The following is a 22,699-nucleotide window of genomic DNA, read 5'->3' as shown; positions in this document are numbered from 1 at the left end:
AGTAATAAGGAATCCTTGTAATATTAAATTGTCTAAACAATTCAAATGCTTGAATGTAATAGCCAGTTCCATTATCTGTTTTAATATGACTTGGAACACCAACCCCCCCCCCTGAAAAAAAATGCAGGCAATGACTAATTAAATTTTTAGTTGCTTCTCCAGTTAAAGAAGTTGCAATTTTAAAGCCTGAGAAGGTGTGAAGTCACTTGTACATTCTTTAATTTTCCAAAATCAGAAGTATGAGTGCCAACCATTTGCAATAATTGATTAGGTATAAGTCCTCCAGGATTAATATCATTATGTGGTACAGGTAGAAATTCAGGTCATTGAAAACAACTCTTTACAATTTTACCTGCACTTTCTCTAAAAATACAAAATTATTGTTTCAAGCTATTACTATTTTAGTGATGTAAAGAATGAAAACGAATGGCCAATTTTTCCTGTAAGGCCTATAATCTGCCTGGTATACAAATCTAGTGTGGCATTGCCCTAAGGAGTCTGTCTAGATAATCCAGTATGAGCTGCTAAATGTCCTATAAAGTAAGGAACAGCACGTTCTCTTAAATTAAGTTGTATTTGCATTAATAATTGAAATTTTTGAGAATTATCAGTATCTTAAAAAGGAACAATTTCAAGCAATCGCAAACTATGAGCTATATATTGGCTATCAGTATACAAATTAAAAGCTCGATTCTTCAACATTTCAAAAACAGTGGCTACAGCAGGTAGCTCAATTATTTGTAAAATGGGGAAACTGGAGAGAATAAACATGTGATCTAATCCCACATGTTTCTCTCCCATGAGATGAGCTGTTTATGAATACAGTAAATGCATTCTTTATTGGCTGCATCTATAAATTTATAGGAAATAAAAAAGTATGTATAGAGGCAAATTCTGGCAACTTGTCTTTTGGATAATGATGATCAATTTTGCCTTAAAAATTGCACATGCAATAGGCCAAATATCAGTATTGTCCAATAACCAATTTAACCAATTTAATTGCTGTTTGAGTTAAGGAATAAATGTTTCATAATGTTCTTAAGACATTCTTCCAACATACTTCCATGATTTTATCCTACAATTCTGTATTAACACAGCAACAACTTCATATTAGGTTAGGATACTCAAACTTTACTTGGAGATGAAGAAAGATGAATACACATTAATGGTCCATTTTACCAAAGAATTGATGCGGGCACATGAATGGCAATAAGGAAAAGAGCCAAATATTGATCATTGTCCCTCATCAGATAATCTGTATCCTTCTTGAAAATATCAAATAGAAGCTTAAGTCCTCCTGTGGTGAGTTTGAAGTGAGCTCTTAGCCAATTAATATCTCCTAGAAACTTTTGAGAATCATTTAACTTAAGTATATTATCTTTTCTTACTTGAAATTTCTGTGTCACAATTTATTTAGGATATAACTGACACCCCAAATATTGAAAAGGATATTGCCTTTGTATCTTTTCTAGAGCAACAACTACTCCAAAAATTTTAAAGCTCATTTTATAAGAAGAGCAAAGGTAGTAAAACTCCATCAGAGGGATAAGCTAATAAAATATCCATATAATGAATAGTATATACTGAAATATTCAAAGTCCTAACTTGTATTGAAGTACAAACACATTTTTTTACATAATGTAAAGCTATTAGCCATTCCTTGAGGCAAAATTTTCCAATGATATTGCTTAATGGGCTCTTCACAATTACAAGATCACTAAAACAAAACCCTGGAACAGTATTAAAAAAAAAAAAAAAACCTCCAAATCCTTAATAATTCTATATGCATTTCTTGGAATGACAGCTAGAGTAGGCAAGTCAGGCTGTAATGCCCCCACAAGTACCAGAGCGTCATTAAACTTCCATAAATCTTAAGTTTTAACTTTGTTTTGGATCAATGGAATAACCAATCCATTGGAGGTGAGTAGTACATCAGCTCCAGTGTCTATTAGTCTTTTCTGGAGCTGAGATGGAAGGAAGGACCATCCAGCGACTGCCCCACCTGGGATCCATCCCAAATACAACCACAAAACCCAGAATACTGCACATGCCAGAAAGATTTTGCTGACAGAATCTTGACATCGCTTTTTCTTGTGAGGCTATGCCAGTGCCTGGCAAATACACAAGTGGATGCTCATAGTCATATATTGGATGGATCACAGGGCCCCTAATGAAGGAGCTAGAGAAAGTACCCAAGGAGCTAAAGGGGTCTGCAACTCTATAGGAGGAACAACAATATGAACTAATCAGTACCTCTTCACCCCCCCCCCCCCCGAGCTATGTCTCTAGTTGAATCAATGCAAGGAGAGGCCCTTGGTCTTGTGAAGATCATATTTCCCAGTACAGGGGAATGCCAGGGCCAGGAAGCAGGAGTGGGTAGGTTGGGGAGCAGGGCACCCCCGGGGAGGTTATAGGAGGCTTTGGGGATAGGATTTGAAAATAATGTAAAGGAAGAAAATATCTAAAAAACAAAATAAAAATAAACTTTTTTCCTTCAATTTGTAATTTAAGATTAGATCTCTTTATAGTATTTCCAGTTGTCCAAGGACTTTAAAATCCTGTTTCAGGGAGTGTATCTCCTGTGTGTGTGTGTGTGTGTGTGTGTGTGTGTGTGTGTGTGTGTGTTTAATTACATATTTTCCTCAATGACATTTCCAATGCTATCCCAAAAGTCCCCGATACCCTCCCCCCCACTTCCCTACCCACCCATTCTCATTTTTTTGGTCCTGGCATTCCCCTGTACTGGGGCATATAAAGTTTGTGTGTCCGATGGGCCTCTCTTTCCAGTGATGGCCGACTACGCCATCTTTTGATACATATGTAGCTAGAGTCAAGAGCTCCGGGGTACTGGTTAGTTCATAATGTTGTTGCACCTACAGGGTTGCAGATCTCTTTAGCTCCTTGGATACTTTCTCTAGCTCCTCCATTGGGGGCCCTGTGATCCATCCAATAGCTGACTGTGAGCATCCACTTATGTGTTTGCTAGGCCCCTGCCTAGTCTCTATAAAGTTCAGTTAAAAACACTGCCCTACGGTGTCATGCACCTTGTGTAAATTCACTTGCCACGTGTGTAAATGATCCTGTAGTGATGACACCTGTTCCTGAATCTGGAGCGCAATGCCGAGGACAGTGGAGACAGCAGCCCAGAGACTGGCAGCTGGGTTGGAAGGTGGTATCACCTCCAGAGACTCACCATCTCTACTATTTTCAAAGACTTGAATTTAATATCGGGGTTAGTATATCAGAAATAAGATATATATTTCTTAAGATATATCTAGCATCAATTTTTGTACAAAGAATAAGTGAATTATTTTGTTCAGTACAACTGAAAATACACCATTTAAATCCTTCTACCAGATTTAATGCAGCTTAATTAGGGAGCAGGTATGCCTTTTCCTCTCAACACTTGTGGCCAAGCATGTCTAACCATAACTGCAAATGGAAGTTTAAGAGGTAGATTTTTTTTCCATGATGCATTTGTATCAAGAAAATAAAAACAACCACTGAGTGTAAAAAAAAAAAAAAAAAAAAAAAAAAAAGATTAGATCTTTTATTAGTAATTGATTGAACTCAGTACACATCAGAGTAATGAGAGTCACTTTGCCCTCTCTTACTCTTAACAAATTTGGAAGGTATCAGATGCAAGGGAACTAAAAGAAGTTGAGCAATTCTTTTGTTAGCAAGTCTGGTAAACACTCTTCTAGGGGCTAGTCAGTATGACAAAGAAAAAAGGAATGTCACACAAGCCTCTGCTAAACTAGCTCTGAGCTTTGCATTAAATCAAATGTAAATGCTTTTTAATCTGGGTCTATTTCCTGAGGCCTGGCTCAATGATTACCCTTTCTGTACCTAGGACAGATTCCAGGAGAGTGATTCAGCTGCCAGTATATGCCTCTGTTTTTGGATAGCCTTTCCTAAAATAACCTATGCCCCCATCCTTAATGCATTACTTATCACCTTGGCACTGTGAAAGCATTGCTTGTACTGTAGTCTCCTGCAAGGCAGCAGCCATAGCCAAACCCTGATTGTAGGACAGTCTAAATTTTGTCTCAAAAAATCCTACCAGCTGTTTTTAGCAGTTCACTGGGACCCTGTTAGATAAACTGCCACTAAGATCTCATTTCCAACCTTGGGATGGGGGTTAAATTTTCTTCTACCACTATATCCAGTAAAGTTCATATAAAGGGGGCAACAGGCCAATATTGTGCTACAGTGTTTATTTCTTAGTTACAAATATAGGTGTGTTTAAAATCCTGAGCCTGTGATCAAACTGCAAACTGCTGTCAATGGAACACTGACAGTTGAATTATAATTTTTAAGTTTCTTTTGTAAAACTAGAGCACAACAACAACTTCGGAAAGCAAAATTCAACCACCAAAAAATATAGTCGCTCCAAAATCAACCCCAAGTGCACAAATGCCATGCTACAAAGTTTTCAGCTGCCAGTTCTTGCACACAAACATACAACAGTGCATTCTCTGATACCTCAAAGAGACATCGCCCTACATCCTAGTCTAATTTCTAGGATAAGACTTACAAATAAATATTATCCCTGTTTAGAAATATCTTTAGATACCTGTGTTCCTGGGTTGGCTCATGCCATAGATTGTTGTTTAGAATGACTCCAATCCTGAGTTACCTGTTTTAAGCTAACTTTCTGTTAACAATCTTACAATTTTTTAATCATACCTAATAACTTATAAGCCAACACTCTATAACCAAGACATGCAGTGCATATGTATACTTTTAAAACCAGTCAGCAACAAAAAAGATGTGGCTACACACACCTTATATATTTAGACCAAACCAAATTTTCTTATCCTTTCTAGCTGTAATTTCAAGAGAAAAAGCAACTTGTCACTTGCTGAACCCAATAAACACAATTGTAAAGATTTTTTTCCTAGGAGGAACAATCATGAACTTATTCTACAAAGAACTTGAGAATTGCTGGACCCTTTAAGAGCAGTTTTTATACACAGCTCCTGGCAGGGCTTCTCCAAATGTGTTTGACTCACAGATACAGAATAGGGTAACTTCACAGTTTCTGCTGGACAAATTGAGACTGCTTTCTAAGCAAGTTAAACTAAATCAAGGGGTTGACATCCTGCAGTTAAAATTTTAATCATTTTTTCTTTTCAACATGAAGTACAGAACAAGAATCATTCAAAGAATGAAACAAAAACAGACATAAGTTGACACACGTGGACAGATTGGTGCACCAAGAACAGACAATAAACAAAGAAGGGAGAGAACTTGATGGCCCAAAGGGAACTAAATATAACCAGAACTAAGGATATCTTCAGTAAGAGCCCAAGAGGAAGCAGGGTGTCTCCTGAATTCTTCCATCCCTAGGAGAACTCTGAAATATCAATTTTTCTTCTAATGTGTCCTTGACAGGGTTTTAACTGCTTTTATGAAACTTATTCTCTCTCTCTCTCTCTCTCTCTCTCTCTCTCTCTCTCTCTTTCAATCTTCCTCATGTCATTAGTATATTTACCATTCCTACTTCTGGGAACCATGCACAGCATAAATCTAGTTGAGCAAAGAGTATTTCTAACATCTGCTTTTTTTAATCCCTGTACCTCTCACCTGATGCAGCTTGACTGTGGACAAATGTATACATAGAATTCCCACATCCCAGTGCGCTGTCACACCAAGGTGAATTCAGCATCAGGTCAACACCTGTTCAGCCTATCTGCATCCCCTCAAATGTACCTGCTGCAATAAGAGTGTCCAAAAAACTGTGTACCTAGTGCTAGCATTGATGCAGTTAGTTACTTACCACCATGCATGATATTGTTATTTCCCTTCCATTTTCTGTAGAGCTTCACCCAAGGCATTGTTTCTCAATGGGTTCTCCTGTTTTCAAGCCCTATATTGGCTGCCACCTTTAGTAGTCTAATGGTCATGGAAAAACTGGGTTAACCTGAAATGGGGGCAGAAAAGGAAAAAGAACAGGGTGCAAGAGAAGGATGAAGCCAAGACAAAAGTTCTGATCAAGGCTCAAAGTTTAATATTCAGCATTGCATTTATATATATGGAAAGCCCACAGACTACGTTCTTTGTTCACCTGGATTATGTTGCAAAGCAAGCTCAGCAGGCAGTCTACTCCTGTAGGAAATTGCAAATTCAGCTGAGTGTGGAGGTCAAAAAGCCATTGTGGCAGGGAATCAAGGTCTGTTTATCCTACTCAAGGGAAGGGCACAATCCTGCCATAGCAAGGCCTGAATACACTATCACACTCGACAGAAAGATTCAGATTTAAAATCACTTCTCATGGTAATTGTGATAGAGGAATTCAAGAAGAACATAAATAATTCCCTTAAAGAAATAGAGGAGAACTCAGGGAAACAGGTTGAAATTCTTAAAGAGAAAACAAACAAACAAAAATATTGCTTAAAGAATTAAAAGAAAACACAAGCAAAGAAGAGGTGAATGAATTGAAAAAACCATCCAGGATCTGAAAATGGAAGTAGAAACAATAAAGAAGTCATAAAGGGAGACAACCCTGGAGAAAGAAAAGCTAGGAAAAAGAACATGAGCCATAGATGCAAGAATCACTAACACAATACTAGAGATAGAAGAGAGAATCTCAGGTGCAGAAGATACCATAGAAAACATGACAAAACTGGCAAGGAAAATGCAAACTGCAAAACGCTTCTAACCCAGAACATCCAGGAAATCCAGGACACAATAACCAAACTTAAGGGTAATAGGTATAAAAGAGAGCAAAAATCCTAAACTTTATAGGGCCAGCAAATATCTTCAACAAAATTGTAGAAGAAAACTGCCCTGACATAAAGAAATAGATGCTCATGAAGATACAAGAAGCCTACAGAACTCCAAATAGATTAGACCAAAAAAACCATTCCTCCTGTCAGATAATAGTAAAAACACTAAATGTACAAAACAAAGAAAGAATTTTAAAAGCATTAAGGAAAATGGTCAAGTAGCATATAAAGACAGACCTATCAGAATTACACCAGACTTCTCACCAGAAACTATAAAAGCAATATGATTCTGGACAGATGTCATGCAAAGCCAAAGAGAACACAAATGCCAGAACATGCTACTGTACCCAACCAAAGTCTTAATTACCATACATGGAGAAACCAAGGTATTCCATGACAAAATCAAATTTACATAATATCTTTCCACAAATCCAGCTCTACAAAAGACAATAGATGGAAAACTCCAACACAAGTAGAGAAAATACATATAGAAAAAGCAAGACAGCAATCTTCTTCCAATAAACCAAAGAAGATTGCCACATAAACATAATTCCACCTCTAATAACAAAAATAACAGGAAGCAACAATCACTTTTGCTTAATATTGCTTAACATCAGTGGACTCAATTTGCCCATAGAAAAACTTAGACTAAAAGACTTGATACATAAACAGGACCCAGTATTTTGTTGCATATAGGAAACACACCTCAGCAATAAAGACAGACATTACCTTAGAATAAAAGGCTGGAAAACAAACTTATAAGCAAATGGACCCAAGAAACAAGATAGAATAGCCATTCTAATATCAAACAAAACTGACTTGAAACCAAAAGTTATCAAAAAATATTTAAGGAAGGATACTTCATATCATCAAAGGGAAAATCTACCAAGAGGAACTTTCAATTCTGAACATCAATGGCCCAAATGCAAGGCCACCCACATTCATAAAATAAGTTTTACTAAAGATTAAGGCACACATTGCACCTCATACAATAATAGTCGAAAACTTCAATACCTCACTCTCATCAATAGACAGACAATGGAAACAGAAGCTAAACAGAGACACAGTGGAGCTAACAGAAGTTATAAACCAAATGGATTTAGCAGATATCTATGGAAAATTTCATCTTAAAACAAAAGAATATACCTTCTTCTCAGCACCCCATGGTACCTTCTCTGAAACTTATCATGTAATTTGTGACAAAACAGGCCTTAATATATTCAAGAAGATTGAAATAATTCCCTACAACCTATATGATCACCACAGACTAAGGCTACTATTCAATGACAAGAAAAATAATGGAAAGCCCACATACAAGTTGAAACTGAACAATGCTCTACTCAATGATAGCTTTGTCAAGGAAGATATTAAGGAACAAATTAAGACTTCATAGAATTTAGTGAAAACAAAAACACAGTATACCAAAACTTAAGGGACACAATGAAAGCAATACTGACAGGAAAACTCATACCTCTAAGTGCCTACATAAAGAAACTGGAGAGAGAATACACTAGTATGTTCACAGCTCAACTGAAAGCTCTAGAACAAAAAGCAGCAAGTACTCCCAATAGAAGTAGACAGCATGAAATAATCAAACTTAGGGGGAAAGCAACCAAGCATAAACAAAAAGAACTATATGAAAAAATCAACAAAACTAGAAACTGGTTCTTTGAGAAAATCAACAAGATAGATAAACCGTTAGCCAGACTAACTAGAGGGCACAGGGACAGTATTATAATTAACAAAATCAGAAATGAAAAGGGAAACATCACAACAGAATCCAAGGAAATTAAAAAAAAAATATCAGATCCTACTACAAAGTCTATACTCAACAACAACAACAACAAAAGCCCAGTGTCAGATGGTTTTAATGCAGAATTATATCAGACCTTCAAAGAAGACTTTATACCAATTTTCTGCAAAGTATTTCACAAAATAGAAACAGAAAGAACACTACCCAATTAGTTCTATGAGGACACAATTATGCTTATACTTAAACTACACAAAGACCCAACATAGAAAGAGAACTTCATATCAAATTTCTTTATGAAAATCAATGCAAAAATCCTCAATAAAATTCTTGCAAACAGAATCCAAGAACATATCAAAGCAATTATCCATCCTGATCAGGTAGGCTTCATCCCAGGAATAGAGTTTAATATATGGAAAGCCATCAATTAAATCCACTATATAAACAAACACAAAGGAAAAAAAATCAGATGACCATCTCCATAGATGCTGTGAAAGCACTTGACAAAATTGATTACCCCTTCATGGTAAAAGCCTTGGGAAAATTAGGAACTCAAGTCCTATACTGAAACATAATAAAAACAATATGCAGCAAACCATGATCCAACATCAAACTAAAGGAAGAGAAACTTGAAGCAATCGCTCAAAAATCAGGCACTAGACAACTGTACCCATCACCCCACCTATTTAATATAGTGCTGGAATTCTTAGCCTGAGCAATTAGACAACAGAAGGAGATCAAAGGGATACAAAATGGAAGGGAAGAAGTCAAAATAGCATTATTTACAGATGATATGATAGTATAATTGAATGATGCCAAAAATTCCAACACAGAATTCCTAAACCTAATAAACAACTTCAGCAAAGTAGCTGCATATAAAATTAAGTCAAACAAATCTGTAGTCCTCCCCAATTCAAAGGAAAAACAGACTGAGAAAGAAATTAGGAAAATGACACCATTCATAATACTCACAAGTAATAAAACATACCTTGGTGTGATTCTAACCAAGCAAGTGAAAGGTCTGCATGACAAAAACTTCCAAGTCTCTCAAGAAAGAAACCAAAGATCACAGAACATTGAAAGATCTTCCACGCTTGTTGATAGACAGGGTTACTATAGTAAAAATAAACATCTTGCCAAAAGCTATCTACAGATTCAATGAGATCCCCATCAATATTCCAATTCAATTTTTCATAGAGTTAGAAATAGCAATTGGTAAATTCATTTGGAATAAGAAAAAAACCCAGGATAGCAGAAACTATTCTCAACAATAAATGAACTTTAGGGGAATTACAATCCCTGACATCAAGCTGTACTGCAGAGCAATAGTGATAAACACAGCACGGTATTTGTACAGAGACAGATAGGAAGATAAATGGAATAGAATTAAAGACGTAGAAATGAACCCACACACCTACTGTCACTTAATCTTTGAAGAAGGAGCTAAAACCATCTGGTTGAAAATAGACAGCACTTTCAACTAGTTGTGCTGGTTCAACATGCAGTCAGCATGCAGAAGAATGGACATCAATCCATTCTTATTTCCTTGTACAAAGCTCTAGTCCAAGTGGATCAAGGACCTCCACTTAAAACGAGATACACTAAAACTAATAAAAGAGAAAGTGGGGAAGAGCCTTGAACACATGGGCACAGGGAAAAATTACAGAACACAACACCAATAGCTTATACTCTAAGATCAAGAAGTGACCAATGGAATCTCATAAATTGCTAAGCTTCTGTAAGACAAGGACACTATCAATAGGTTAAAATGGCAACCAACAGATTAGGAAATGATCTCACAAGAAATTAGATCCCCAGCCATCAAATATCCCTATTAAAAATGGGGTACAGAGCTAAACAAAGAATTCTCAACTGTGGAAACCCAAATGTCTGAGAAGCACCTAAAGAAATGTTCAACATTCTTGGTGATCAGGGAAATGCAAATCAAAACAACCCTGAGATTCCACCTCACACCAGTCAGAATGGCTAAGATCAAAAACTCAGGTGACAGCAGATGCTGGCAAGGATGTGGAGAAAGAGAAACACTCCTCCATTGCTTGTAGGGTTGCAAGCTTGTACAACCACTCTGGAAATCAGTTTGCCAGTTCCTCAGAAAATTGGACATTGTACTACCTGAGGACCAAGCTATACTGCTACTGGGCATATATCCAAAAGATGCTCTAACATATAACGAGGACACATGTTCCACTATGTTCATAGCAGCCTTATTTATAATAGCCAGAACCTGGAAAGAACCCAGATGTCCTTCAACAGAGGAATGGATACAGAAAATGTGGTACATTTACACAATGGAGTACTACTCTGCTATTAAAAACAATGACTTCATGAAATTCTTTTTTTTGTTGTTGTTGTTGTTTTTTTTTTGTTGTTGTTTTTCAGACAGGGTTTCTCTGTGTAGCCCTGGCTATCTTGGAACTCACTTTGTAGACCAGACTGGCCTCAAACTCAGTAATCTGCCTGCCTCTGCCTCCTGAGTGCTGGGATTAAAGGCATGTGCCACCATGCCTGGCTGACTTTATGAAATTGTTAGGCAGATGGATGGAACTAGAAAATTTCATCCTGAGTGAGATAACCCAATCACAAAAGAACACACATGGTATGTACTTCCTGATAAGTGGATATTAGCCCAAAATCTCAGAATACCCAAGATACAGTTCACAGACCACATGAAACTCAAGAAGAAGGAAGACTAAACTGAGTGTCCTTTGTTCCTTCTCAGAAGGGCTAATGCTCTTGGAATCAAATATGGAGACAAAGTGTTTAGCAAAGACTGAAAGAAAGGTCGTCCAGAGACCTGGGGAACCATCCCATAGACTGACACCAAATCCCGACACTATTGTCAATGCCAAGAAGTGCTTGCTGACAGAAGCCTGATATAGCTGTCTTCTGAGAACTTCTGCCAGAACCTGACAAATTCAGTGGTGGATGCTAACTGTGCAAAGGGCTCCCACTGGAGGAGTTAGAGAAAGGACTGAAGGAGCTGAAGGGGTTTGCATCTTCATAGGAAGCACCCATGGCTCCAGCCATATCTATATATTAGAGGATGGCCTTGTCAGACATCAATGGGAGAACAAGCTCTTGGTCACCTGAAGGCTCAATGCCCCAGTGCAGGGGAATGTGAGTGCAGGGAGCAGGTAGTGGTTGGCTGGATGGAGGTACACCCTTATAGACACAGGAGGAGGGTGGATGGGATAAGTGTTTCTGGGGGAGTTGAATTGGGTAAGAGGATAATATTTGAAATGTAAACAAACAAAATATCCAATAAAAAACAAAAGAAAAATAGTAAAAAGAAAAAAACGAACAGGGGAAAAATTCAAGTGAGTTGTTAGCTTTAAGCCATCCTGGGTCACATTTAAAGGCTCTATTTTAGCCTAGATAAAAGGACCAAGTTTCATTTGTGTTTTGTACTCTCTAACAAATGCAAATTATTTTCTTCCATCTATTTGTTTTACATAATCTCAGACAGTTTACAGGTCTTTCTGATAATTTATGATAGGTAAGTTATTGGAGTAGTCTGAACTTTACCGACCTTTGCAAAGATTGCATGCTTATAGTTGCAGTCAAGAATATAGAACAAAGAAAATTATACAAAGATCAATAAAAAAAATCAAGGAGATGCAAGAATACAGAAATCAGCATATGTAGTATGAATGATGCCATGCAATTCATGTATCTAAGCCTCTGATAGGACTGCTGAAAGCATCATAACCTGAGTTCTACCTCTAGAATCTTTATCATGGAAAAATATCAGGTCCATGAAGGCCATCTTCTGACTTCCACATGGGCATAACAAAAGCGTAAATACAAACATGCCTACACATACATAAACACACATAGAAACATATAAGTAATTACTTCTTTAATAAAGGAGAAGCTTTGATGAAATAGAGGCTTTGTAATAAATGCAAGGCTTGACCTATTTTGATTTTCAAGTATTTACTTATTTTGTTTTTATGTCCTTGAATTATTTTCTTGTTTAGATATTTATACTATTCATATGTATTCAAAGGATTGACATTTCAAGTACAAAGAGCCATTCAGGATATCAGGGGTGTTTTACATAACTGGTAATGTACACAATCATTTTTAGAAATAGAATGAAACAACTTGCAACCTTTGCTTTGTATGAAATTATATTTAAGAAGATATAGTGAGCCGGGCGTGGTGGCGCACGCCTTTAATCCCAGCACTTGGGAGGCACAGGCAAAATTTGACTTCGAGGGGCCAGCCTGGTCTACAGAGTGAGTTCCAGGACAGCCAGGACTACACAGAGAAACCCTGTCTCAAAAAAACAAAAAACAAACAAACAAACAAACAAAAAACCAATACAACAACAAAAAGATGTAGTGAAGCACTGATTAAATATACACAATATGTAAGAATTATAATTACTCTGATTTCTAGGGGCAACTTTATATTGTGGATTATATCTGAACATACATTAATTTAAGTATTTAAATACCTCTAAAATTTCTTTTAGGAAAATTTTATTAATAAGTAAATTATTTTCTAATTTATTTTTATATTATTTATATGTGTAATTTATTGTTATAAAAATCTATGTTATTACATTTATCTAGGAGTTGCAACTATATCCCGCTCTTAGGATTTATAAATTTAAATTCACTGACACGATTATATAGAACATAGTGAAAGCAAATAGAAAAGCAGCATTGGCTTAATTTTCTCACCAATGCTGGGTCAGGAGAAGTGCCACAGATGCAGCTGTGTTACTGCATATTTTTGTGTTCTCTTTATTGTCTCCTGTTTAGTAAAACATCTGCCTCATTTCCCAGACTACTAACAAAGCTCTGAGCCCTAATAGAAACCACACTGCGTTTTATGGTTTGTATTAGTTTAGATCTAATCCTCACTTTATTCATCTGAGGAACATCTGTCTCATAAATCAACGCTTAACAAGACAAATTGATAGGGTGCTGTGGAAACTCTCATTTCTAAATCACTCAAACTTTTACTTGAAGTGATCTTTCCATTTAAAAGCTAAAGTTTTCCAAAAATAACTATCCAATTATTAGTTTAGGAACAAGTTAAAAGAAGCATATTTTTAAAATTAAATAGCATGTATAAAATTGAGGTAATCAGCATATCTGTAAATGCATATATATATATATTTGTTTCATATCTAACAGAGAGGTGGAGGAAAGATATCTATACTAAAACTTAGACCTTGTATCTATTTCAATAGGAATGCTAAGTACCACTTTAAAATGGCATTCATGAGATATTCTTTTAAATGAATAGTTTATACTAATAAATATTTATACAGTTCTAAAGTAATTTTAGGACCTACTGGATATTCACCATTTTAGAAAATTTGTAAATAACATGTCTTCACAGGTCATGCCAAAAAAAAATTTTAAAAATGAAGAACTAATAAGAATTGTATTATGCATATATGTGTAATTACATATATACATAAATAAAAATTGCATACAATCTACTTTTAACCAAGAAAATATCAATTACATAAATATGAGCTATTAATTTTTGTAATAAAATTTTTAAGAATTATACAAAAAGTTTCATTGCTATTAAATGATCATATTCTTGATTATCAACTTTTAAAAATGGAGACATAATTCCATGGACTATGAAGATGTTATTTTAGATAGATGGAGAAATACAATAATCAACAAATACATATTCTGATCCTAGATAATGAAAGTGAAGGGTATCTCACCATGAACCTTCATGTGTGAAAGAATCAAGTACAAACAGAACTAACAGTATTGAACAGGAAACATTTTCCACTTAAAAGAAGACAGTGTTTGGATGGGTTGTATCGGATCCTTTATTTCAGATTATGCAATTCTTACTCTGTTGATAGTATGATTATATATACCATGTTGTTGACTATCAACTAACTCAAGATGGCTGGTATTCCTTTAAATATGTTCATTTTTCATAGGGTGAAATGTAAAACATAAGATCAGCCAGGAATAAACTAATTGTTCTATTTTTCAGCCTAGGGTAATAAAATGTAGAGACCAAATTTGTTATTGACGGTAAGGTACATATGTGCAACAAAACATAAATCCACAAAAATATTGAAGCTAGAACATAAGTAAGAAATAGCACCATTCACTAAATAATTATGGTAAATATTAAAGTTTCTAAAAGTAAATCAAATGTAAACAAAGATTTGTTTTTTGGTTCTTAAATAGTTATCTCTAAAATACAGAGTTTGAGCATAACACTCAGGGAACAAATATACACATTTTGTATTTTTCAGTGTGTTAAGATTATTTTTAGCAAGTACATTATTGCTTTATAATGCTTTTAAATAATGATAAAGTTTGCCTTTTGTGTTTGAAAATTTAGAATCTTTCTTACACAGTTTGTACACTTGCTTCCTGAGATTCTTTCACAAATATGGCTTAGGAGTACACGTTCTACAACTATATTTCTAGTTTATAAAGTTACAACCTATCTGATCCATGTGGCATATTTCTTAAATCCTATAACATCAGTTTAATAAACATTAATAAATGAAAATAATAACTGCTTTTGACATAGTCATATGGTAGCTAAATAATATATCATATCCAGGCTCATAAAATGTCTTGATCCAAGAAATCATTCAGTGGAAGTTGTTGATATTATTTGGTTTCTCTTCTGATGGCAATGGCATCTCGGGGACTCTAGGTAAGAAGCTTTGTTTGGATACTGACCTTTGTTGGGATAGTGACCTTTCTCCTTCAACAAACATCTAGAAGAATTATCAAACTCTAACCCCATGGGCAGGCATAAAACATCTCATGAGCTTCAGGTCAGAACATTTTCAAAGGCACCAAAATAATCCAGACTTTTGTCACTTTTGTGGTAACATTCTAGAAATATTTGATAAGGTACAATTTCATTGTGAAATATAAAGGAATAAAGGTATAAGCGAGGTAGAAGCATCTAGCTCTCATTATTTTGGAAATACTGGGGGCCAATGAGGAAAATAGATAAAGTTTTTACCTAGCTCTGATCCTTTAAATGATAACAACAGCTTTTCAGGAAATATGTGCCCACCAAAATATTAGTGACACAACTGTTATGAAGGCAATCAGCTACTCTCTAGAATGGGATTCTTCTCCACAAAAGGCAATTACTTTCTTGTATAGTTAAGGCTCCTCCATGTGTACTCCTTGGTTGGTGGTTTAGTCCCTGGGAGCTCTGGGCGTCTGGTTGTTTGATATTATTGTTCTTCCTCCTATGGGGTTGCAAACCCCTTCAGCTCCTTCAGTCCTTTCTCTAACTCTTCCATTGAGGATCCCATTGTGGATCCTGTACTGAGTCCAATGGTTGACTGTGAGCATCGGCTTCTGTATTTGTCAGGCTCTGGCAGAAACTCTCAAGAGACAGCTGTATCAGGCACCTATCAGTATGAAGTTCTTGCACCCACAGTAAAGTCTGGGTTTGGTGACTATATGGGATGGATCCCCTGGTGGGGCAATCTTTGGATGACCTATCCTTCATCAATGGGAGGAGAGGTCCTTGGTTTTGTGAAGCCTCAATATTCCAGTGTAGGCAAATTCAAGGGGAGGGAGGCAGGAGTGTATAGGTGGGTTGGGGAACACCCTCATAAAAGCAGGGGTAGAGAGGATGTGATAGGGAGTTTCCAGGGGGTGGAATTAGGAAAGGGAATAATATTTTTAATGTAAATTTTAAAAATCCAATAAAAAAGAAAAAGAGGAAAAAAAAAGAAAAAAGAAAAATTATTTATGTGCATTCTAGCCATTTCACTCCCTCCCAGTCCTTCTGCCCACAGTTTCCTCTTGCCATTCCTCCCTTGCCTCTGAGAGGGTGTTCCCCACCAGACATCCTCCTACTGTAGGGCCTCAAATCTCTACAGAATTAGGTGCATCCTCTCCCACTGAGGTCAGTCCAGGCAGTCTTCTACTATATATGTTCCACTAACAAAAGAGCAGATCATGTATGATGCCTGGATGATATCTCAGTCTCTGTGAGCTCCCTGGGGTCTGGGTTAGTTGAAACTTATGGCCTTCCTATGGCATTGTCCTCCACTTTAGCTTCTTCAGTCTTTCTCTTAATTCAACCATAGGGATTCCCGACTTCAGTCCATTGGTTGGGGGAAGGTATCTGTGTCTATCTCAGTTGGTAGGGCCTCTAAGAGGAGAGCCATGCTAGCTAGGTTTCTGTTTGTAAGTACACCATAGCATTTGTCATAGGGTCAGGTCTTAGTCCATACCACCACCACCACCATGAGATGGCTCCCAATTTAGGCTGGTGAGTGTACTGCCTTTCCTTCAGTCACTGGTCTGGTTTTGTCCCTGCAGTTCTTTTAGAGAGGAACAATTCTGAATCAGAGGTTTTTGACTCTGGCTTGGTAACCCAGTTCCTTTACTTGAGGCCCTATCTATCTACTGGAGGTAGAGTTCCCACTCTCCGCTGTTGGGCATTTTGACAAAAGTACAGAATACACAGACTACAACCTACAGACAGGGTAGAAAGGGCCAAGTAAGTAGGCTTCAATCCCACCTAGAAGGGGGAAAATAATCATGGTAAGCAGAGGGAGGGAGAGGGAGTCAGAGGGAGTCAGAGGGAGTCAGAGGGAGGCAGAAGGAGTCAGAGGGAGGCAGAAGGAGGCAGTGGAAGGCAGAGGGAGGCAAAGGGAAGCTGGGGAAAGGAGGGACCTGGGTGGGCAAGGAGAGGAAAGGGGGAACAGGATTAGGTATGGGGAAGGAGAACAAGAGAGAAGCCCAGAGAGCCAGGAAAATGAATGGAAATATGCAGCCTTGGAGGGTGGGAAGTGGGGGGACCTTCTAGAAAGTACCAGAAACCTGGGAGGTAAGAGAATCTCAGGACTCAGTGGTAGTGACCTTAGCCAAAAAGGGGTTCTTTTAAAAATTATTCTTTCATATAATTGATCCTAACCATAGTTTTCCTTCATTCCGCTCTTCCAGTTTTTCACCACCTCTCCTCTTACCAGATGCACTTTTTGTTTCTCTTTAGAAAAACAAAAACAACAAAACAGACCTCCCATGAATATGAACTGAAAATGGCATACCAAATTATAGTGAGACTAGGAACAAGTCCTCATATTTAGGCTAAATAAGGCAACATAGTAGAAGTAAAGAATAAGTAAAAGAGTCAGAGATACTCCAAATACCCACTGATAGGAATACAAGAACACCAATATACAATCATAACATATATGGAGAACACATAGCATAGACTTACATATGTAAGTAATAGAAACATAGTAAACAGTGTTTGTTGTTCAGTCTTAAACCTATGACTGGTGCTGAAAAAAACAGTTCAGATTTTGAGTGTATATGCTATTCTTTCAGAATTATAAAATCTCAGGGGGGAAAAAAAAACACTAGCAAAGTTTTGGGACTATGGTCATACCCATGGACAAATGTTACTCTAAGCCTTAATCAAAGACGTCTCTATTTACAATTAGCATGTATGAATGCAGAGATTCATGACTGCTCAAGGTGCTAAAGGATTTAGGGCTAAACCAAACCTAGATCAGATATGCCACCATTTTCAAGTTCAGTTATCATTGCATAGTAAGTAGGAGAAAGTCTTAGACAGCCAAAGAAAAGAAAGAATTGACATATGGTTTTTTGCATTTTATATATAATGCTGTTATGCCCATTTTATTGTCATGACTGCCTAAAATTGACCTACACAAAACAGAGGCCTAATAGTCATGGATCAGGGAGAAGCTCTTGTTGCCTTCCCTGATCCTGCTAAGCTACTAGCATTTGAATGATTCTAGAAAAATGTGAAAGCCATTGTCCTCAGTTGGGTAGCCAGGTATGAACACACAAGGCTCAAATGGAGAGTTTAAAACTCATGTCCTATTTAAACTCAGCTAAACTGAAAAAGTAAAAAGAAAAAGAAGTCCTGCACATGAAAAAAATTAGTTTTAGGGAGGCAGAGTGCCAATATAAGGGGAAGGGAGATTAGAAAGACTAAGGAGGTTACAGACATCAGAATGTATATTACAAATATATAAAATTGTCAAATTGTACATTCAGTGTTAAAAAATATTTGAAGTTTTTTGACAATATAGTTATTTTCATTCATTTATTAAAGTATATTTTAAATTGTATAGTGTAGTCTGGTAATTAAACAATCTTAAATTCTTCTGTTAAACATGGCTTCATACCAGTTTGATTTGACTCACATTTTGCTTCTAAGCATTGGTCTTGAGAATTCTTGCAGAAATGGTATGGAGAATTTAAATTAATCCTCCTGAAAATACAGGAGAATATCACAGAGTATAGTAGCATGCAAAACTGCAACTTCAAAATGCTACACACTCTGCACAAACACACACACACACACACACACACACACACACACACACACAAAGATGTTCACTTTGATATTTCAGCTTTGAGTTCAGGATAATTCTTTTAGAAGTATACTGCTTTTTCTGACTAAATATTACTAAATATATTATCTAACTCCCTAAGAGTTTTGAAAACAAAACTATTTTAGCTTACATTCCAAGAAGTTGGGGTGGGATGGGGGGAGTAAGATATCCTCTGATTTCAAGGCTGGCGCCTATGTTTGAAGTGTGGCAGCTGTAAAGAGTGTGAGAATCGCGGTCACAGTGTTCCAGAAGGATGTGAGGTGCTAAGTACATTTTTTTTTTTAAATAGAGCACTTTCATTGGCATACTAAATACATCTTCAGAGTGAGGTTTTCTGCTAAGTAAAAGTCATTTAGGCATTAGGTACATGTGCTTATGTTGAAAATATGAACATGTTTTTGTGTAACATGATATTTATGTGTGTCTTATGAAGGAATAAATAAGTGGGAAAAGAAGAAACTAGCTAATGTTGTAACAGACCAAATGGTTGGGCTTTAAATAAGTATATGGGATAATTTATAATGTGAACATATTTGCTTATATTTTAAATTTTATTGTCATAATATTTGGGTTGATTTGCTGAAAGATTTAATGACCAAAGATTTTGCTTATGATATATATATATATATATATATATATATATATATATATATATATATAAAATTTGAAAAAATCCATGTGTTTCCTTCATCAAAGGCAACTCCAAAACAGCTACCCAGAGGTGTTCTGATACAGTTTCACATCCTGCTTTAACTATCCCTTTATGTCCTTAGCCCCAGAGAGATAGTCCTGCAGAGCTTAGATAGCAGCCCTTGTTCCTGGACTTGGCCAATATTCTGACTATTGGACCCCCAACAATGATGTCCCTATATCAGCAGGAAATAATCATTAATGGTTATGTCTCTCCTTATTCAATAATTATCAACAAAAGGCTGGAATAGTGGAATTTATACACAGGAAAAGAGGGTGAGGTGAATATTTAACATATCAAAAGAGACCTGACCTCCAACTTCTTACAGCAGCCCCTATTACTGAGCATGGCTGGCATACCCCACCCTCTATGATGAACTTCTCATCCCAGGTCATAGCTTCCTCTCTCACCAAGCGTTTTATCACTATATAATCTCTCTCTCCCTCTCCCTCTCCCTCTCCCTCTCCCTCTCCCTCTCCCTCTCCCTCTCCCTCTCCCTCTCCCTCTCCCTCTCCCTCTCCCTCTCCCTCTCCCTCTCCCTCTCCCTCTCCCTCCCTCCCTCCCTTTCTCCTTCCCTTTCTCTCTCTCTCCCTCCCCCTCTCTCTCTCCCTTCCTCCCTCTCTCCCTTCTTTCTCTCACTATCTTTTGCTTCTCCCTCTGCATGCAAACTTTTTTCTTTTTCTCTTTCCCCTCCCCTATGTCTCCTTGTCTCCTTCTGCATGAGTATCTCACTGACCCCCTCCTTTGAGGTTGTGAACTGATCTAAGAACTGCCCCCGGTAATCTTGCCTATATATTTTAATTTGGCTTGAATTAGCTCATTATTTTTGAGGAGATAGCTTATCACTTGTCATCAGGCTGAAAGCCATGACATTTTTCCACTAGCCAGATATTATGAATATCAAATTGGGTGATGCTGGTGCCAAATATGTTGTGGAGTCCATTGGTATCTTCACCACCACATAAAAAGTCAGAGCACCCTTGAAGAATGGAGCCAAAGGGTCATTATCTCTGGCTCTTCTGCTATTATACCAATATCTGTAATTGGTGTGAACTATGAGAATTATGACAACTCTCTTAAGACTGTCAGCAATGCTTCCTGAACCACCAATAGCTAGGCCCCCTGGCCAATCTCATCCATGATAACTTTGGCATTGTGGAAGGACATATGATAATAGTCACTCCCATTACTGATACCCAGAATACTGTGGAAAGCCCCTCTTGGAAGCTGTAAGGCCTTCTCAGAATATCATCTCTGTATCCATAGATGCTTCCAAGGCTGCGGAAAGATCATCTCAGAGTTGAAGGGGAAGCTAACCAGCATAGACTTCTGTGTTCCTACCCACAATGTGTTCATCATGAGTCTGACATACTGCCTGTAGAAAGCTTACAAGTATGACATGAAGGGAGTGGTGAAGCAACACATGAGTGCCCACTAAAGGACATTTTGAACTACACCAGGCCCAGGATGTTTCCTGAAACTTTAACAGTGACACCTACTCTTCCATCTTTGATGTCTGAGCTGGCACTGCTCTGAATGACAATTTGTAAAGCCCATTCCTGAAATGAGCATGATACCTCATGGGCTACATAACTTCCAAAGTGTAGTATGCCTTGGACTATGAATTCCAGCAAGAACTGAAAGCATAAAATATGCCCTCAGCTACAGAGCAATAACACCCATAAGTTCACCACACACACACACACACACACACACACACACACACACACAAAATGATATATGAAACTAATTTACAATGAATTTCAAATAAGCAGATGTCCTGTTTTCTTATGAGCACAGCTGATTTAAGATTAGCATAAAATAGATTTTGTTATAAGTATGTGTGTGTGTTCCTGTGTTTAACTGGGCACATCAAAGTTGAAAGTAGTTGATGGTAAATCTGGAACCTTTGACTAGTCATAAATGAAAACAAAACAATCCAATCAACCAAACAAACAAACAAAATCAATTTGATGTAAGTGTTCAACTGAGAGAAACAGTCTTTGTGTGGGTGTATACTGAATTATATAGAGTCTTTTATTTATTTATTTATTTATTTATTTATTTATTTACTTATTTGGTATTTCCTTCATTTACATTTCAAATGCTATCCTAAAAGTCCCCCAGAACCCCCCACTCCCCTACCCACCCACTCCCACTTCTTGGCCCTGGCATTCCCCTATACTGAGGCATATAAATCTTGCAAGACCAAGGGGCCTCTCTTCCCAATGATGGCTGACTAGGACATCTTCTGATACATAGGCAGCTAGAGACTTGAGCTCCAGGGGTACTGGTTAGTTCATATTATTGTTCCACCTATAGAATTGCAGACCCCTTAACTCCTTGGGTGCTTTCTCTAGCTCCTCTATTGGGGGCCCTGTGTTACATACAATAGCTGACTGTGAGCGTCCACTTCTGTGTTTGCCAGGCCCCGGCATAGCTTCACAAGAGGCAGCTATTTCAGGGTTCTTTTAGCAAAATCTTGCTGGTGTATGCAATGGTGTCAGCGTTGGATTATGGAATGGATCCTCGGTATGGCAGTCTCTAGATGGTCCATCCTTTAGTCTCAGCTCCAAACTTTGTCTCTGTAATTACTTCCATAGGTGTTTTGTTCCCAATTCTAAGAAGGGGCAAAGTGTCCACACTTTGGTCTTCATTCTTCTTGAGTTTCATGTGTTTTGCAAATTGTATCTTATATCTTGGATTCTAAGTTTCTGGACTAATATCCACTTATCAGTGAGTACATATCATGTGAGTTCTTTTGTGATTGGGTTATATCACTCAGGATGATGCCCTCTAGGTCCATTCATTTGGCTAGGAATTGCATAAATTCATTTTTTTAATAGCTGAATAGTACTCCATTGTGTAAATGTACCACATTTTCTGTATCCATTCCTCTGTTGAGGGACATCTGGGTTCTTTCCAGCTTCTGGCTATTATAAATAAGGCTGCTATGAACATAGTGGAGCATGTGTCCTTCTAACTGGTTTGAACATCTTCTGGGTATATGCCCAGGAGAGGTATTGCGGGATCCTCCAGTAGTACTATGTCCAATTTTCTGAGGAACCGCCAGACTGAGTCTTTTCTATTAATGTGGAAGCGAAATCATGATACATCATAAAGATTGTGCATCCCTATTTTATGAT

This window comes from Mus musculus, chromosome 13, assembly GCF_000001635.26.
Source record: "Mus musculus strain C57BL/6J chromosome 13, GRCm38.p6 C57BL/6J".
NCBI classification, from domain to species: Eukaryota; Metazoa; Chordata; class Mammalia; order Rodentia; family Muridae; genus Mus; species Mus musculus.
This window is presented reverse-complemented; position numbering follows the sequence as displayed.